Here is a 16,518-nt window from a genome sequence, read left to right as displayed (position 1 = left end):
CATTGTTTTACCATACCATCATATAACGTACCCGACCCATGATGGGACTCGGTGAGTAATCATAGCATTATAACATCGTAATTATGTTAAACACATATCAAAAGGGAAGAAGGGTGGCTTTACATACTTGTGCCAAAACATGCCAAGAGAAAGCTTCACGTACCTTTTCAAGGATTAATTGAAATCCGGCTTATCTTAATACCTCTTTAACCTATTTGACATGAAACTAATACTGAGGTTAATATCCTTTCACTTTGCAATATCCCACTCTACAACCAAGTACTAATCGGAGTCATTTCCTATCCATTACGCTCGACTAGTTTGTTACTAGTTCTGAAGCTACTGAAAATCGGGCAGCATTTCCCCTATAACTTCAACATCCCCGAGATTTCGAATCGGCCAAAACATCAACAACAATACCAACAATAACGAACAGCAGCATGTTTACAAGTAAGTCACTTCAACATTACACAATACAAGCACCAAACAACTAGCTCCAAACTACTATACCAAAATAGAGTTTTTAAATCTTTATTTCGCAAAATCATTAATCATACCAAACGGAGGGTTGTGTGAATGCGACCAGTAGCACCCACACAATTTTTAAAAAACTTTATATCACTGCAATACACAACCCAACCAGATGCAACTGCAGCACTACAATGACAAAATACTACGCGACTTTGGTTTAGCTACTACGACTTTAATTTAGTTTATTTCTAGCCTCTAGAATCCCTATGCAATTTTTTCAACTTAAAACCTTATTTAAGACATGTAATATACCTCATAACTACATCATAAACTCCAATTTGAAAGGGAAACCCTTACCTTGCCGAAAACTCGTCAAACGCGTCGAAACTTGCCTCGGAAGTTCGATTAGCGCACCTAAAACTTTGTGGCTGTTTGATAACGTGTTGGGCTGCTCCATATCATAAATTTTCATTAATAACACCTTCATAACATCTTGGTTCACCCTAGATAATTAATTCATGAAACGAAATTAGAGACTTACCTTTTTGTTTCTCCTTAGCTGAACCTACTCTCTCTCTAGTTCTAGATTTCTCTTCTCTTCTTTCTTTCTCTAGAAGACTATTGAACTTGCAAGATAATGACTTGTTGATAAGGTTGATCATAAAATATCGATATATATAGGCCGCTTTAGGTGGTAACACATGTCAACCCCTAAGTGGTGACATATGTCAAGCCCTCATTAGGCCAACACACCAGCCCTTTCAACCTTGGGATGCCACGTGGCATGTGGGGCCCACCACCCTTGCTCCAGCTGCTTCCACGTGGAACTCTCTCATGATTCCACATGGCACTCTCTCATGCTGCCATGTGGCACTCTCTTTTCCCCTTCATGGGTTCATAATCTCGTCTTACTTTACGAACCTATGTAATCCTTGCTACATAAGTTTGGTATGTACTCAAGTAGCTTAAGTATGTAAGCTTTCCAAGTTGGTAGCTTACATAAATAAATTGAGTCCTATGACTCATTATTTGGTCTCCGACTTCTTTCGGATTCTTATAACTCTATTTCCAATCTTCTCTACTATGGGGTATCGCATTCTCCTTTTCTTAGAGTTGTTTGGTAGCATTATAGATTATCTAGCTCACATGGTAGCCTTTAAGAGCTTAAGAGTTCTTAAAAAGCTTTAAGAAACTTTAAGAAACCTTAAGAAACTTAAGAGGCTTATGATCCTTACAAGAAACTTTAGAGCCTTTCAAGAGACTTAAGAACGCGTTCCAAAGTACAAAAGTATAGGGTCTAACATCCTTCCCCCCTTTAGGACATTCGTTAAGATCTTATATAGATTATGGGGAAATTCCTATCGATTGCAATAACCCATAATTTCACCAAGTAACCAATATAGAAGTTTTAAATGTTGGGATTACCTGTAGCCATAGGGAATAGGTACAAATACTTGTGTTTGATTTCCTCTTCAGCTTCCCAAGTTGTTTCTTTGTGATTCTTATTTTGCCACAGAACCTTGACAGAATCTATGTCCTTAGTCTGCAATCTTCTAATCTGCGATCTAGGATGGTGATAGATGGATCGTCGTATGATAACTCCTCTATGACTTGGATATCATCCATGGGATATACCTGAGATGGATCCCTAATACATTTCTGAAGCATTGACATATAGAAGATTAGATGTATTGCTTCCATATCCATTGGTAAGTCCAGCTCATAGGCAACCTTGCCTATTCAGCGCAGGACCTAATAAGGTCCAATGTATCTCAGACTCAGCTTTCCCCTCTTGCCAAAACTTATTACTCCTTTCATGGGTGACACCTTCAAGACCACCCAATCACGTACTTGAAATTCCAAGGGTCGATGTCGATTGTCTGCATATGACTTTTACTGACTCTGGGCAGCTAATAATCTTTTCCGACTCATCTTTACCTTCTTCATAGCTTATTGGACCATGTCGGGGCCTATCAATAGTGTTTCGCCAACATCGAACCAACCAATAGGTGATCTTCACTTCCTCTCGTATAAAGCTTCATGCGGCGCCATCTGGATGCTAGAGTGATAGTTGTTATTGTAAGCAAACTCAATAAGTAGTAAATGATCATCCCATCTACCTTTGAAGTCAATAATATAGGCCCGTAACATATTCTCTAGCATTTGAATAGTACGCTCGACCTGCCCATCAGTTTGAGGATGAAATGTTTTACTAAGACGCACCTACATCCCCAAACCTTCTTAGAATGATCTCCAAAACATGGTTATGATCTAAGCTCCCCTGTCTGATATAATAGATGTGGGAACTCTGTGAAGTCTTATTATCTCGTTGATATATAGCTTCGCATAGTCCTCAGTTGAGTATGTGGTCCTGACTGGAAGGAAGTGGGCTGATTTTGTCAGGCTATCCATAATAACCCATATGGAATCCTATTTTCGGAGAGTGTAAGGTAAGCCTATAATGAACTCCATGTTAACCGCTTCCCATTTCCAAGTTGGGATCTCTATCTCCTGTAGTTGTCCACCTATTTTCTGATGTTCAACTTTAACCTATTGGCAATTTGGGCATTGGGCTACGAACTCTACTATATCCTTCTTTATACCATCCCACCAATATAAACATTTGAGATCATGATACATCTTAGTTGCCCTAAGATGAACCAAATAACAGGCATGGTGTGCCTCTTTAGCACTTACTACTATAGCCCTACAACTTTCGATACGCAGACTCTGCCTCTATATCATAGTACCTTGTCAGGTTTGACCTAGAATGGTATATTTTTCTTCTGGAGAGCTACGTCCCTATACTGAATCAGAATAGGGTCCTTGTACTGGAACTGCTTTACCTATTCCATGATTGAGGATTCAGCAATTCCTCGGACAGAAACTCCACCACAATCCGAGTCAACTAAGCGGACTCCAGGACTAACTAATTAGTGAATCTCACGTATTATATCCTTCTGTTATGGTTGTAAATCGGCCGAGCTACCCATTGATTTATGTTTAGTGTATCTGCCACCACATTTGCTTTCCCTAGGTGATATAGAATGTGAACATCATAGTCCTTTAGCAATTCTAGCCACCTTCTCTGTCGTAGATTCAACTCTTTCTGCTTGAAAATATACTGGAGGCTTTTATGGTCCGTATAGATATCAACATGTACGCCATACAAGTAGTGCCTCTCTATTTTTAAGGCATGAATCACCATTGCTAATTCCAAATCATGGGTTGGGTAATTTCTTTCGTGCTTCATGAGCTGCCAGGAGGCATAAACTATAACTCTACCATGTTACATTAATACAATCCCAGCCCAACACCGGAAGTATCATAGTAAATAACATAGCCATTTTTTCCTTCAAGAAGAGTTAAAATAGGAGCTGTAGTCAATTTATCTTTTAATAACTGGAAGGTTCGCTCATAAGCATCAGTTCACTGGAAATTAGTCGGCTTTTGAGTTAGCCTAGTTAAAGGCGCCGAAATGGAATCAAACTTTTTTACAAACCTCGTGTAGTATCCTACTAGCCCCAAAAAGCTACTTACCTCTATAGGGGTTGTAGGTCTTGGCCAAGCCTTCACGGCCTCAATCTTCTTGTGTCTACACGAATACGGTCAGTCCTAATAACGTGTCCCAGGAATGTTACCGAAGTCAGCCAGAATTCACACTTAGAGAACTTAGCGTACAACTTCTGATATTAGAGTACTACCTGTACCACCCGCAAATGATCCGCATGTTCCTTTTTTGATCGTGAATAAACCAGAATATCATCACTAAATACAATAACAAACAAATCTAGAAACTGTTTGAACGCTCGATTTATCAGATCCATAAACACTACTGGAGAATTTGTCAGCCAAATGACATTATTCTAAACTCATAATGTTCGTATCGGGTTTTGAACGCGGTCTTTGGGATGTCTGCTTCCCTTACCCTCACCTGATGATAACCCGATCGTAGGTATATTTTTGAAAAGAACTTAGCACCCTGCAAGTGGTCAAATAAATCGTCAATCCTAGGGAGGGGATACCTGTTCTTAATTGTTATATTGTTCAGCTGCCTGTAGTCCATGCAAATTTGTAGCGACCCATCTTTGTTTTTTACAAACAGTACCAGTGCTCCCCATGGCGATGTGTTGGGCCTAATGAAGCCCTTTTCTAGCAAGTCTTTCAGCTGCTCCTTTAGCTCCTTTAAATCCGCGAGTGCCATTCTATATGGAGGGATAGACATGGGCTGAGTATCTGGAAGCACGTCTATTTTGAACTCTATCTCCCGTTCAAGAGGAAGACCTGGGAGTTCATCTGGGAACACATCTGGATATTTATTAAACACGGGCACTTATTGGAGAGTTGGCACCTTCTCTTCTAGGTTCTGCACATGGACTAGATGATATATATACCCCTTTCTAATCATTTTCCTTGCATTGAGGTATGAAATGAATTTACCCTTTGGCAATGTTGTGTTCCCTACCCACTCGATAATTGGTTTACCTAGGAATTAGAACCGAACTACTATGTCTCTAAAATCCACGTTGGCATGATAAGAAGCTAACCAGTCCATAACCATAATAACATTAAATTCCATCATATCTAACTCCATCAAGTCTGCCAAAGTATGACGATCATATACATCTACCAAGCAATTTCTATATATTTGTTTTACTATAACAGAGTCTCCCATCATTGTGGCCACCTCAAATGACTCTATTAACTCAGGCTTTATTCCAATTCTACTAGAAACAAAGGGGGACATATATGATAAGGTAGAGCCTAGATCTATCAATGCATACACATCCCGAGAAAAGATTGAAATATACCTATAACAATGTTTGGTGACACCTCTTGATCCTGTCTGCTGGCTAAGGCATATATACGGTAGGAAGGTCTGCTAGAACTGGAAGCTCCTCGTGGCCTCAGCCACAGCCCGCCGATGTCTGCATGCCCCACCCCATAGGGCGCATAGCTACCAAAGAAGAAGAACCCGCAACTGACCCACTTGGATGAGCCACACCACCTAGAGTACCCTTGAATGGACATTCCCTCAGAACATGGCCTTGGAGGCCACAAGTAAATTAGGAACCTGTGTTACAATGAAATTCTCCAAAATAAGGTCTGCCATAATAGGGATACTGGGGCAACACTGGTCTTGATTGTTGAGAACCCCGGTTTACCTATGTACCTAAAACCCTTGAGCTTTGACCGGCTCCCGAATACTTGGTGCTCGCAAATCTTCCACCTGGAACCTATAGGGGTGCACTCCAAGCTTAATGGGAGGGATATCTACCATATTGCTGGGGCTGCCCGCTCTAAAATTCCCCTGGATAACCAACCTTCATGTCCCTCTTATGCTGGCCTCTATCATAGCCTCTATCGGGTTGACGCCCTCTATGTCGATCCTCTTTCCCTTGGGCGTATGCCTATACTAGGGCAATATCCATGCCTGGATAGGAAGCCATGGCCATATAACTATCAACCAAATAAAGGTCCAAGACCATTACGTAACGATGCACCCGATCAGCCATGTCAGCTACAACCGTGGGTGCATGCCTTGCCAATGAATCAAACTCGATACTATAGTCTCTAACACTCCTTCTATTTTCTTTAACTGCAAGAACTTATCAAATCAGGCTTGTCTCATTTTTGTAGGCAGAAAGTGGCCAAAAAAGGCCTCTACAAACTCATCCCATTCGGCTGGAGAAGCACCCTCGCACCTCGACAATTCCCAAGACTTATACTAGTTAGCAGCTACGTCACACAACTAATATGAAGCCAATTCCACTGACTCCATTCTCGAGGCCCTAATGGTTTGTAGTGTATGATACATCTGCTGGTTAAACTCCTGTGGATGTTCTACAGATCTCGACCCATAAAATTTAGGGGGATTGCAAGGTACAATATCATGGACCCTAAAGATTTCTTGTCTATTTTTATCATCCAGTCCATGGCTTCAACTCTATCCTGCCATTAGTCCGGTCAGTAATTGCACTATATCTGTCATCGCTATATCCTTTGCTCCTTATTGTAGGGATGGAAGCTCCGGCACTGAAGCTTCAGGACCTACAGCTTCTCTGCCCTAAATTCCTCTAGAGGTGATGGCATAGTAGAACTCGCCGACTGAGGCACAATCCTTGGCACAGACTGGGCACTAGCCCTAGTAACTTTTGGGGCCTGACTGGTTTCCCCCACTATCGAATTTCCCTTCTGGGTGATTGTTGCTTTCCTCGGAGGCATTACTGCATACATAAGGGTAGGTTAGTGAAAGGTCATCCTAAGACCTTAGCTCTATCGTACGATCTAAGAAAAGAAATAAAGATAACATCCTAAATGTCATATAGCCTCCTGCTGATAGATTTGGTGCCTCACACACAGATAAACAAGACTTTACTAGACACAGTCTATAAATAATCCAAGGAAGGACCGCTCTGATACAACTTTTGTTACGACCCAACCTCGTAGGCCATGACGGGTGCCCGAAATGTACACTCACATATACCCCTTTCTAACTATAAGCAAACTTGTTCCCTGTTTGAGTCACAATTACAAATATACTAGATAACACCTCATCAGGCACGACGATCACGACAGGGGAAAACGTCCCCCAAAACATAAACCATATCTGCACGACTATACATGCATACCTATATAACCCATATACAACCCACATACATATCTACATAACTCTAAGAGTATAATGAGGCCGTACTCATGAACAAATAAATATATACATTGAGGGTTAGTGCAAAAACTAGGCCCCAGCACGACGAAGCGCTTTTGAACTGCTGATCGTGACACCTATACTAGGGGATCCTCATGGTGTGAGTCTATACCTATGGGCATGAATGCAGCTCAACCCCTTCTCCGAGAGAGGGGGGTCAGTATAACATATGTACTGAGTATATAAAGCATAACTGAAAACATATCTGAAATAGAGAGAGTCAGGGGAATAAAAGTTATACTTAAGAACACACTCTACCTGTACTTGTAAATTATAAGCAAACATGCATGGTCACACATATAATATAGCCGGTCCTTTTAGGGGCTCAGTTAATCATAACTGTAGGACCATCATAGGCCCGATGCCATTTCTACCTTATCACATCACATCCTCATATATATACATATATACCCCTCCCTCTAGTAAGGGACTCGGTGAGTGGATCATGTCAATGCATTACCATGTCTTTATATAACGTACCCAGCCCTTTAGTAAGAGACTTAGTGAATAATGCAGTGAACTATGCATGATTTTGTACCCGGCTCAGAACTCGATGATAGAATGGTTATGGTATACACGAGTAGAGTAGTAAGTAACCATATGCAATTTAAACCATCATTGGAGACTTGTTTTAATAAACAAAATGAACTATCGTTCAAAAATTAAGACAATAGCAATAACAAGTACCTTTGGAGTGTCATTATGGTTTGCATCAAAGTAGCACTTTTGGAATCATCTACTCGTATAAAGGCATAATAAAATATATTTTTAAAGTCAAGAAAATGGCCATTTTAGTGGCTTTGAGAATGGGGGCTTCCTTGGGATCTTATATACTTCGTTTATTTGTTTCATAAAGTTTATGCCAAAAAAAGAGATTAACTTTACCTACTTACTACTTCCCAAGGTATAGAAAAACTTGAGAAGCCATAGTTCAATTATTGGAAGAGTTCTAACTTAAAGGAGTGAATAAGAGTAATGTTTTATACCACAACATAAATTATACCAACTTAGGATGGTTGGACACTTTCACATGAATCGAGGCAAAAGGACATAAGTTCTAGGAAATTAAAAAGATTAGCCATCCTAGTGTACTTAAGAATAAGAGCTTCTTGTAGACTTTGTGCATTCTTCGTCAGTTGGCTTTCTATGGTCCATGCCAAAAGAAGAAAGAAGATATGATTTACATACCCTCTACTTTCCCTCATAGAGTCATTATATACATATATCGTACCCGGTCTGTCATGAGCTCGATATCATAACTTTCTCATTGCTTTACTATACAATCATATAATGTACCTGACCCATGATGGGACTCGGTGAGTAATCATAGCATTATAACATCGTACTTATGTCAAACACATATCAAAAGGGAAGAAGGGTGGCTTTACATACTTGTGCCAAAACATGCTAAGAGAAAGCTTCACATACCTTTTCAAGGATTAATTGAAATCTGGGTTGTCTTGATACCTCCTTAACCTATTTGACATGAAATTAATACTGAGGTTAATATCCTTTCACTTTGAAATATCCCACTCTACAAACAAGTACTAATACGAGTCATTTCCTATCCATTAACCTTGACTAGTTTCTTACTAGTTCAGAAGCTACCAAAAATCAGGCAACATTTTCCCTATAACTTCAACATCCCCGACATTTTGACTCTGTTATACCCCATACTTTTGTATCTTAGAAGGTTCTCAAGTTTTTTAAGCTTCTTAAATTTTTATTTAATCTTCTTGATAGGATCGTAAGCTTCTTATAAATTTTCATGTGAGCCGGATAATCTATGACGCTATCAAATGACTCTAAAGAAGGGAGAATGTGACACCACATGGAAGGAAAGATTGGAAATATGGTTATGAGAATCCGAAGGAATTGGAGGTCAAGTAATGATTCGTAGTACTCGAATTAGTTACGTAAGCTACCAATTTAAAAATCCTACATACTTAAGCTACTTGAGCACATACCAAGGTAACGTAGTAAGGATTACATAGGTTCGTAAGCAAGACAAAATTACGAACCCACAAGGAGGAAAAGAAAGTGACACATGGGATCCCATGAGAGAGTGCCATGTGGAAGCAGGTGGGAGTGCAATGTGGTAGTAGATGCAGCAAGGAGGGTGGACCCCCACCTGCCATGTGCCATCCCCAAAGGGGTGGTGTAATGTGTTGGCCCTATGAGGGCTTGACATGTGTCACCACTTAGGGGTTGACATGTGTCACCCCCTAAGGTGGCCTCTATTTATAGGTTTTATGACTTTTCAAGTCATATTTATCCATACACTTCATCTACATTCAAGAATGATCTAGACAAAAAATGGGAAGAAGAAACCTTAAGCTAGAAGAAAGAGGGCTACAAATTAGGAGAAAAAGAGGTAAGTTCTCCGATTTCGTTCCAAGAATTAATTATCTACGGTATACCACAAAGGTATGAAGATGTTAGTAATGTAAATTTACGGTTAGGAGCAGTCCCAAATGGATAACAAACAACCACGAAGTTCAATCGTGCTAAAAGAGCTTCTAAGGCTAGTTTTGGCGTGTTTCGGACAAGGTAAGTCTTTGTCTTTCAAGTTGGAGTTTATGATGTTGTTAAGAGGTATATTATATATCTTAAATGAGGTTGGAAGTGGAAAAATTGCATAAGAATGTTTGACGTTAAGGGGTGTGGGTGGTTAAATTGTATGCTTCAGGGCTGTAATGTACTCAAAAAGGGGTGTGGGTGTTGCTTATTTCAGCCACACGACCCTCTGTTTTGTATGGTAAAAGATTTTACGAAAGGAAGGCTAAAAACTTTATTGTGGTATCGTAGTTTCCAGCTAGTTGGTTGGAGTTGTATTGAGTAATGTTGAGGTAATTTGATTATATATATAGATGCTGAAATATTTATGTCAGGTAAGGTATTGAAGTACGAATAAAATGCAAAATTGAAATTGGAAGGAAAAGGAAACAGGAAAGTGAACGGGTGTGGTTCGAGTGGACATACGAGGTAAGTCTATTTTCATACTTTTTATATTGGGCGCCCTGTGGGGCTGCGATAAGATATGATATGGATATATGTGCTGGCCATATGAGGCATTGTTGGCATTTTCTTTGTGCAGGTTTTGGGATAGTAACAAATATAGAGGAAACTCTGCCAAAATTTTCTAGAGAAAAAAGAGAATGAGCTATAATGTTTTAATATGTATTAAAATGTTGTGTCCATCGTAATGATAAGATTTGACTAAACTACGAGTATGGTCGACCTCGAGGAATAAGGTAATTATTGAACTAATGGCAATAGTAACTAGGAGGTCGATACTGATATGGTAAAACGAAGTTGGAAAAGACTTGTGATCCTAAGAAGATGATCTAGAGAAGATGGGTAGATCGGTATAGAGTGATATACATTAAGGCATTCACTGAATTGGTACACAGGGATTAATTGTGATGAGTTATAGTTAAAAGAAGTAACGGTGTAATGATGATAAGAGTACAGGGGGAAAAGAATTATAATGGATATGAAGTATTAATAAGACAGCTTATGGGATATTAAACTGACTAAGAAAGGTAAAAAGGTAAGTATGCCTATTTCGTCGAGTACAATTAACCCATAGTAAGAATGAAAAAGGATTATGCGAAAGTAATGTGTTCGAATGGGACAAAAGTAGTATAAGATCTCTCATGTACACCATAAAAGATGTTTTGAAAATGAGAAAGGAGATTATGTACAAATAGTGTTCCCCGAAGGATATAGGAGTGACATGAAACTCCTTGGGCACAAAAATGGCCATGGACTGGAAGAGTAAAGGACTACTACAGGGAGCCCTCAAGATAGACAGGATCAATTAAGTACGAGTATAGAATGAAAAGGGGAATAGATAGCTACTAACTGAAGGTATAGTACGAAAAGTAGAGAATATAAAATTGGTATTAAAGTAAAAGTGACATGAAACTGAGAAGAATTAAAAGTTATCTCAGGTACCCGGTAAGGATAAAAGCTTATAAGATATAAAGAAGTATTGTGGATATGTGATTCCATTGTGGAAAATATACAGACCCCTCAAGGATGAGGAAGATAGCTCTGCAAAAGCATTGATGCATTACGAGTCCATTAAGAGGAACAAATGGCATTCACTAGGATGAAGATAGTGTTATAGCAGAGCTAGAAACACGGGTCACTAGAGTATATGTACTTCTGAATGGAGAAGTTGAAACAATTATGAGTGCTAGCTAAGAACTGGTGGGGAAGAAAGGAATGTGGCCCTAGATAAACTACTATATTAATTATATGACTCGAGTACCCATACTTGGACTAGATTGGGTACTAGTTATCAAGAATTCTAAGCACCCCATGGTTGTGTTAAGGGTTTCTGTAGGGGCGACTTAAAGTATTGATAATCTAATAAAAGGTGTAGACATGGTGCGGTATGTCAAGTGTGTTGGAGAAAAATCATATGCGTATGAACAGTTGAAAATAAGCAGAGGATGACATGGGTACACCCTAAAGGGGAGAAGTGGACAAGAGAAGTACAAGTGTGGGATGAAGTCAATTAACACTATTACAGGTTAACGGGAATGCTTAAACTTCAGATGAGATTCCATGTGGGCACGAGTTAGCAAGGGCTAAAAGCCAGCAATAAATAAATAAAAGTTGTGATATATGAGGCCATGCGGAGAACTGTTGGCAGAGACCCGAATGGATGGATGCATACAAAAAGGAGTGGATATAATTAGAGGGTAAGAGTGAGCGATCTAAGGATCGTGCAAAAGGTAGTAAGGCCATTGTTGAGTAAAGGTTAAGATATGGCAACAAAGTTATTGGCCGCAGAGATTAGACATACAAGTAGCAAGGAGAAAGAATAGAAAATCTCCTACGGTAGGGAATGAGAACACCAAGGAATACCTGAAGGAAAAAAAGGGGATAGGATAGAATAGAGTTAGTGCGAGCAAGCTCTAGTGTAAAGGTAGTATGTATAGCGAGATGGACCAGGAAACAAAAAGATTGTGTCTACCTTGTACCAGTTGTATAAGAGTAGTATTGCAACCTACAAAAATATATATACAGCATAAGACCAAGCGGAGGAGTACATGAGGAAAAGGAGTTATGATATTTTGGAGAAGTTGCAGAGAAATACAAAGAGAAGTTAAATCAAATGACCAAAATAGACATGGTCATGGTGGAACTAAAGATCTACCCCGATACCGGTTGTAAGATAAAACGAGGAAAGGGCAAGGCAAAATATGAAGACTAGCGAAACGACGCTAAGGTAAATCTTGGGCTAAGCTGAGTGCCTTGCACATTGTTGCAAGAATTGCAATGAAAAGTGACACGAGGACTTCCTTGAGGGGGTCACCCATCCTTGTACTACTCTCGCCCAAGCACGCTTAACTTCGAAATTCTGGTGGGATCTGGTGCGTTTGTTCTGGTATGATCGCATGAGATGGAAGAATCTGAATTAGCGGTGAAGCAACGACACGAAATTATGTAACTAGAGTATTATAAGTTATGTTAAGGGTATTGTAAAAGGGCTTAAGCAAAACAAGTAGGATTAGCTGATTACTAACAGATGGCGCGCTTGTATGCCAAAGTTCTTCAACATAATACCCCAAAACAAGGAACGGTGATACAGGCCATTGTGTGAGGGAATTTTGACACCACTTGGCAGCCAACTCTAATAGGCAAAAAGAAAAACCCAAAAGGTAAGGGTACCAGTTGATGTTGTCTAAAGAAGGCAAAAATTAATACATGAGGTTGAAGATTCCACAACACGGCCTTGGCTATAATACTCATTTTGCACTATATAGACGGATGATGGTATATGGAATGTCATCCGCAGACTAATAATATCATCTCGTGTTCCTTCAATCAAGGACTACCTGCTCAGCCGAGGTTGTGTGAAATTATAGATCAAGAGAATGGTGGGATTTTACGGAGTTCCCATAGCTATTGTCTCAGACGAAGAAGCCCGAGTTACAGCTAACTACCGAAGATCTGCCTATAAAAGGATTAGGAACACAGATAGGTCTTCATACACTATTGTACCCTCAGACAGATGGACAGACTAAGCTTACTAGCTAAATGCTAGGACATATGTAGCGGGCCTATACGGTTAACTCCAAAGGTAGCTCAGATAATTGTTTACTACCTGTTAAGATTACTTACGATATTAACTATCATTCCAATCTCTGGATGGCCCCGTATAAACTTTGTATGAAAGAAAGTCTAGGTCGCCATTGGTTAGTATGATGTTGGCAAAACATGACTAATTGGCCCAAATATTGTCCAAAAGGTTGTGGAGAAGGTAAAGCCTATTCAGGAGAGATTATTAGCTGCCCAAAGTCAACAGAACCTATATGTAGACAATCGACATCGATCTTTGAAATTTCAAGTGAGTGATTAGGTGTTTTTGAAGGTGTCGCCCATGAAAGGAGTAATGAGGTTTAGCTAGAAAGGGAAGCTAAATCCGAGATATATATGGGTTCTTACCAGATCCCTCACTAAATAGGCAAGGTTGCTTACGATCTAGACCTACCAGCAGATTTGGAAGCAGTACATCCATTCTTCCATGTATCAATGCTTCGCAGGTGCATTGGTGATCCATCCCAAGTATATCCTGTAGATTATATTCAGGTCATAGAGGAGTTGTCCTACAAAAAGCAACCTATCGCCATCCTGGATTGGCAGATTAGAAAATTGAGGACTAAGGACGTAGCTTCCATCAAGGTGTTGTGGCAGAAAGAGAATCGCGAAGAAATGACTTGGGAAGATGAAAAAGAAATGAAACACAAGTATCCGTACCTATTCCCTACATCTACACGTAATCCCAACTTCTGAACTCTTTTATTGGTTACATGAAAAGAGTATGTGCTATTACAATAGGAAAACATTTTCATATAATCTGTATAAGACCTTGAGGAAGGTTGATTGGTTCACATTCGAGAACGAATGTTCTAAAGGGAGAAGGATTTTATACCCCGTGTTTTTATATATTGGAAGGTTCTCAAGTTTCTTAAGCTTCTTAAGTTTTCATTTAAGCTTCTTAAGCTTCTTGAAAGGATCGTAAGCTTCTTATAAATTGTCATGTGAGATGGATAATCTATGAAGCTATCAAACGACTCTAAGGAAGGAAGAATGTGACACCCCATAGAAAGGAAGATTGGAAATATGGTTATGAGAATCCGAAAGGAATTGGAGGCAAAGTAATGAGTCGTAGGACTCGAATTACTTACGTAAGCTACCAATTTGAAAATCCTACATACTTAAGCTACTTGAGCACATACCAAGGTTACGTAGTAAGGATTACATAGGTTCGTAAGCAAGAAGAAATTACGAACCCATGAGGAGGAAGAGAAAGTGACACATGGCAGCCTATGAGAGAGTGCCATGTGGCAGAAGCTGGGAGTGCCATGTGGCATCATCTGCAATAAGGGGGTGGACCCCTCACCTTCTACGTGGAAGCCCCAGAGGGGTGGTGCGATGTATTTGCACTATGAGGGCTTGACAGGTGTTACCACTTAGGGGTTGACATGTGTCACCCCTATGGTGGCCTATATATATAGGTTTTATGACTTTTCAAGTCATCTTTATCCATACACTTCATCTACATTCAATAATGATCTAGAAAAAAAAGGAGAAGAAGAAACCTTAAGCTAGAAGAAAGAGGGCTACGAATTAGGAGAAAAAAAGGTAAGTTATTCGATTTCGTTCTGAGAATTAATTATATACAGTATACCAAGAAGTTATAAAGATGTTATTAATGTAAATTTATGGTTTGGAGCAGCCCCAAACGGACAACAAACAACCATGAAGTTCAATCGCGCTAAAGGAGCTTCTAAGGCAAGTCTTGGCGAGTTTCGGACAAGGTAAGGCTTTGTCTTTATATTTGGAGTTTATGATGTTTTTATGAGGTATATAATATATCTTAAATAAGTTTGGAAGTGGAAAAATTGCGTAAGAATGTTTGACATTAGAAACAAACTAAATTGAAGTCGTAGTAGGTAAATCGGAGTTGAGTAGTGTGTTGTTGTTGTGGTGCTTCAGGTTGGGGGTGGTTTAATTGCGTGTTTAATGGATTTAAGCTACTCAAAAATTTATGTGGATGCTTCTGATTGCATCCACATGACCCTCCGTTTTGTATGGTAAAAGATTTTATGAAAGGAAGGCTAAAAACTTTATTTTGGTATCGTAGTTTCGAGCTAGTTGGTTGGAGTTGTATTGAGTAATGTTGAGGTGATTTGATTATATATATAGATGCTGGTTGTTGTTGGTAATATGTCTATTAATATTATCAGTTGGATAGGGCAAGTTATAGGAGAGATGCTGCCCGATTTTCAGTAACTTTAGAACTAGTAATAAATTAGTCAAGGGAAAGAGATAAAGGAATAATTCCTATGAATACGTGGGTGTAGAGTTGGAAATTGAAAATGAAAGGTTATTAATATCAGTATTACTTTCATGTTAAATAGGTTAAGGAAATATCGAGGCAAGCTGGGTTACGATTAATCCCTATAGAGGTATGTGGAGCTTTCTCTTGGTATGTTTTTGGCACAAGTAAGTAAAGCTACCCTTCTTCCCTCTTGATATGTCTTGACTTAAGTATGATGATATGATGGTTATGACACTAATTCCCATAATGGGACGGGTATGGTATTTGATGATATGATGATAATACTAAGTCCCTTAATAGGCCGGGTACAGTACATGATGATATATGTATATGATGACTCTATGAGGGAAAGTAGAGTGTATGTAAAGCTTATTCTCTTTCTTCTTTGGCATGACCCATAGAAAGACAACGGACGAGGAATGCACAATGTCTATAAGAAGCTCTTATTCTTAAGTACACTAGGATGGCTAACGTTTTTGTTTTCCTAGAACTTATGTCCTTTTGCCTCGATTCATGTGAAAATGTCAAACCATTCTCAGTTGGTATAATCTATATCGTGGTATAAAGCATGATTCTTGTTCACTCCTTAAAGCTAGAACTTTCCCAATAATTGAGCTATTGCCTTTCCAGTTTTCCTATACTTGGGAGGTAGTAAGTATGTAAAGGTGTCCCTTCTTTCTTTTGGCATGTACTAGAATCAAGTAAGGATTAATATGAGCTTTGAGGAAATTCTATTCATATGATTCCTGATCCCTGTTCTTAGAGATTCTCCGGTAATTAATGTCCTTGGCTTTTATAAGTTACTTTGTATTGTCTTGAATCATGCCTACAATTTCTAAGGCTCTTTGATATGATCAATAGTGGCATGCAAAAAATATTTAATGTGACTATCGTCCTAATTTTTAAATGATAATTCATTTTATTATCTCATTGAGTCTTGGAAAATATTTTAAATTGCATATGGTTACTCACT

General features: G+C 39.2%; 1 pseudogene; it reads right to left on the bottom strand.

Annotated features, from left to right (window-relative positions):
* Window positions 1–12,477: 12,477 nt before the first annotated feature.
* On the bottom strand, window positions 12,478–12,598 carry LOC129883931 (5S ribosomal RNA; annotated as a pseudogene).
* Between the last annotated feature and the right edge of the window lie 3,920 nt (window positions 12,599–16,518).

The sequence above is a fragment of the Solanum dulcamara genome, chromosome 3 (assembly GCF_947179165.1).
Source record: "Solanum dulcamara chromosome 3, daSolDulc1.2, whole genome shotgun sequence".
Lineage (NCBI taxonomy): Eukaryota > Viridiplantae > Streptophyta > Magnoliopsida > Solanales > Solanaceae > Solanum > Solanum dulcamara.
Note: the sequence above shows the minus strand (reverse complement) of the source record. Positions and strands in the feature narration are given on the sequence as shown.